The following is a 4,832-nucleotide window of genomic DNA, read 5'->3' on the forward strand; positions in this document are numbered from 1 at the left end:
TGCAACCAAGAGGGGGGTGAATTGGGTTTCTAAAAATTTTAAGCCCAACAGATAACTTATGAAGAACAAAACAATGGCTTTAAATCAATATTAATTAACTAAAGCAGTATTGCAAGGATATAATAAAGAAATAAGATAAAGCGATAAAGCACACCACAAACACAAGGATTTATAGTGGTTCGGTGCTAACCTTGCACCTACGTCCACTCCCAAGATCCCACTTGGGAATTTTAATCCACTATCCTTTGTATTCAACCCGAATACAAAACGTCGGAAACTCCGACACTAGCTATCCCAAGCTAGAATACAAGACGTCGGAAACTCCGACCCTAGCTATCCCAAGCTAGAACACTTGTTTCCCGGGTACAAGCAAACCCAAAACACTCCGATTTCAGGTTCGGATAACCTTTCCTTGTTTTGAAATCTCCAAAAACAAGAGCAAAAACTCACAAAGAGTAAGAATATTTAGAGCACAGATGAATACAAAACAGCTCCTTAAATGAGCAAATATAACAATAAAAGCTTTACTCAAATGAAGAACCCCTTTTTCAGATTTTCTCAAGATGAATGAACGGTTGAACGCTTGAGAAGAGGTTGATTGTTGATTGAAGATCTCTTGAAAGCTTTGAACGATCTCTAGATCAAGGTTGAAAACAATCGACTTGAAAGATTCTCTCTTTGAATGCTCTTGCTTTTTTTTTTCACAAACTCTCTTGAATATTGTGGATCCTCTCTCTTCTTCTTGAATATTTCGTTGATCTCAGATTTAGGATCCTCTCTTCTCTTTTGATCTCACGTTTGATCTCCCGATTTCCACCTTTTTCTTTGCATTTGATCTGCTATTAATCTGCAATTTTCTTTCACCATTTTAAGCATTTTATGGCATTAGTAGCAAGAGAAAACAATTTAGGCAGATAAAGAGCCGTTAGAGGATTTTTAGGAAGCATAAATGGCAATTAAAATGGGCAAAAAAATAGCCGTTGCTGACATTTCCCGTCGCAGGGTCGACTCATGAGTCGACTCATGCTTCAGGAGTCGACTCATGAGTCGACTTCTGTTGCAACAAACCAGAAGATCTGATTTCTGGATTTTTCGGCTCAAATCAGCAGAGGTCGACTCATGAGTCGACTCATGCCTTGTGGGTCGACTCATGAGTCGACTCACAGGTCGTGCCAAGCCAAAAATCCAGCGTGCCATGGGAATTTTTTCGTGCCATTCAGCTCATAGTGCCATGAGTTGACTCATGAGTCGACTCATGCACTTCAAACCTTCATAACTTCAAAAATATTAGTCCAAACACAATGAAATTTTCACCAATAGATTTCAAATCATTTGTTCTACTAAATGGTACTATCAAATCAGGATTTTAGTGAAATTATGATTTTGCCCTTGAAGAGCATAAGGACTTTTTCAATTGATTGTATCCCTTCAATCTGCTTTGTAATCATCAAAATCAATCTAGGAGCAACAATCTCCTCCTTTTTGATGATGACAAAACATATGAACAAAAATATTTATGTTAATGCATTAATTTCAAAAGAATCCATTATGGGTGTATATGCTTGAAAAGAGTATGATTCTTTGGCATGTAATATAAATGCAAAAATAGTTTGTCCATTTTCTTAAAGATTTGAAAAGGGTATTAGATCATTTTGAGTTCAAGATATTTCAGAGCAAGAGAAGATAAATAACTTTTTCTATGTATCAGAGCAAAAATAATTTTTACAATGATATCAGAAAAGATTTTATAATGTATCAGAGCAAGAAAATTTTTTTTTTTTTTAATGTATCAGAGAAAATTTTATACAGTATTAGAGCAAATGTTATAATATTTTAGAGAAACCTTCACACTGTATCGGATCATGTATCAGATCAAGTTGAAAGAAATTGTAGGATGTATCAGAGTAAAACAAATTTCTTATTGATGTCTCAGGGTGAGTAAAATTTCAAAAGCAAGTTTGAATATCAGAGCATATATATAAAAAATACTTATTTGCATTGTACTCATGATTTTGCTTTTGATGGATTAAAGTTCTGTCTGATACCAAATTTCGATACCAAAATTTCTCAAAGTTTTGTTTAATCTTTCAATCCTTGTTTTTGTCTAATTTCTCCAATATTTGTTTAATTTCTTCAATATTTGTTTTAATTTAATTTCTCCCCCTTTTTCTCATGATTTAGGATTTTGCTTTTTGTCTAATTTCAATTTTTGTTTAATTTTAATTTCTCCCCCTTTTTGACATCATCAAACATAGTTAACTCTTTCTTTTCCTTTTCTGAAAATATTCTTTAATTTCTTCCTCTTTAGAGTTTTTCACAGATGTTTGCTCCCCCTCAATATAGCAATTATCAATAGCAAACAACAATAAGGAGAAGATAATATTTCAACAGATGTATCGGAGATTGAAATATAACCAAAATATAATCATTACAAAGAGGTAGAAATATAGGTAAAAGATGATTCCATTAATATCATAATTGTTTCAATACATAAAATTCAACCAGCTAAATGTCAATACATGGCCCCAAGGTATAGATCCTAGAACAAGATACTAACTCCTAAGATCTAGATAAGTCAATGATCAGAGTCATCAGATATAGTATGAGAAGATGATGGATCAGAAGTGCGTCCTCTACCCCTTCTGCCTCTGCCACGAGTAGGAGAACGAGATGAACTGGGAGGCTGAGAACGCTGAGATACTAGGGCTGATATCATGAGTCTGATAGAATCAAGTACGTTCAGTGCTCTGGAAACAGATTGAAGTAGAGCAGTGAACTGGGTGGTAGCATGCTCACTCGATCCTCTGATCTCTTTCCTCAGTAGCTCATATCCACCTTCTAGTGCTCCTCTGAGCCTGCCAGCCTCTGCAGTGAGGTCTGTGACCTCAATGGTAGACTCCTGTGGCTGGGGATGGGCCAATGCAAGGACTTGCCCCTGCAAGTCAAGAACTCTGCCAGTAAGTCTCCAGACTGTATCCTCAAGCTGCTGTATCCTGACGGACTGATCTGAAATCATCTGAAATATAGTGGAGATGTGGGGAGTAATGGTCTGATCAGAAGAAGTAGCTCCAGGTGCAAAAGAAGTACTACTCCACTGGCTAGACAACAAAGAAGCCACACGCTGAGATATATGCTCGATCTGATCGTCAGCCAGTCTGAACTCTGAATGAGGTGCTCTGCTCTCTGGCTGATACACTGGTGTGGGCATCCTAGTAAACTCAGAAGGGCCAGCCTCAGTATCATGAATGAATTGGGTATCTGGTGAAGCTGCCCTGAAATATGTACAGGAGAAGATGGACCTTCTTCTTCTACTCTGCCTTCAGTTCTGTCTTCAGCTCTTTCCTCAGCTCTCTCCTCAGCTCTTTCTTCAGAGCCCTTGATCCAACCATCAACAGTCTTTGTAATTCCCATTCGGTGCAGGCTGTGTTGGTTGAAAGTGTCCACATGTGAGAGCTTGGTAGGTGTCTCCCCTTCACAGCTAACTCCAAACCTCCTAAAAACTCTAGTAAGGGCCATACCATAAGGCAAGTGTGCCTTGGATCTGTTCAAAGTTTCTCTCATGGCCTCTATCATAAGTGTAGGGAGGTTTAGGGGGGTCTGAGTGATGATATGAAACATGACACATACATCTCTGCCAGATAGTAAGTCATGTCTACCACTCCTAGGAAAGAATAGTTTTGTCACAATCTGATGCAGGACCCTCATCTCAATGGACAGTAGCTTTGCTTCCAATTTGTTTAAACTTCCTGAAAAATCTTCTCCTAAGATAATTCTGATCCCTTCTTCTTTAATTGGGAGTTCCATATATGAGTATCCTTCACTAGGCAACTGAAGTATCTCTCCCAATATCCTAGAATCCAAACAGATGTCAATCTCCTTTACAGTTGAAGTCACAGACCCGTTTCCATAATTTAGGTTCTGGTAGAACTCTCTGACTAGATCAACATAGGTGACTTCCTTAAGAGAACAATAAAGTTCCCATCCTTGATTTTTGATCTTGGTAGCAAAAGTAAAGCCTTCTTTCTCAAAGAACCGAAAATCTATATTTTTCTCGGTTTCTACTTTTCTATCAGAAAGAAGATTTACACTGGGCTTATGGAGGGTTGAGAGGGACCTTGAGCAGGTACTGAAACTGGATTGGGAACAGTGGAAGACTGAGCATGCCTTTTCTTTCGGACAATTTCCTCAGGCTCTCGGATTGATTTCCTTCTTTGGGAAAGTTTCATCTTTGGAGCCATATCCAATAAGGTAGCAGACAAGAAGACTTGAATTCAGTGGAGGAGGGATCACAAAAGAGTAAAGAAGAATTTTGGTGGAGAAAAGAAGTGGATTTTGAATGAACGGTGAAGTTCTAGGGCACGTTCCACCCGCGCCTAATACTACGAGAAAGCACAGAAAAATCCTTTTCAAGGAGGCAATTTTTGGTGGAGAGGAGGAGGGAGAATTGCCTCAGAATTGATCCTTGGATTTGGAGCAAAAAGAGTTGGAGAGGATGGCTTTCGGAAGGAAGACGACGAGAAGATGAGTCGTCTCATAAACAAGGTTTCCCGTTTTAAAAACAATGAACCCAATGGAAGTTGGTGGGATTTACAAGTTTGCCATTGAGTCGACTCATGGGGGTCGACTCATGAAGTTCAGAAAATTAGGAAAAATGCAAATAAATTCCAAAAAAATTCAAAATTTTGGGAGAAAGAATTTTGCTCAATGATAAGTTTTTAGAGTGATAAAACTGAGCTTTTGGAACCAGGATAGATGTTGAAAATTGAGCTCTAAGAGTTTTTGACATCTATTCTTTGAAAATTGAGAAATTTCAGATAAATGGATCTAGAATT

The sequence above is a fragment of the Elaeis guineensis genome, chromosome 7, assembly GCF_000442705.2.
Source record: "Elaeis guineensis isolate ETL-2024a chromosome 7, EG11, whole genome shotgun sequence".
In the NCBI taxonomy this organism is placed as follows: domain Eukaryota; kingdom Viridiplantae; phylum Streptophyta; class Magnoliopsida; order Arecales; family Arecaceae; genus Elaeis; species Elaeis guineensis.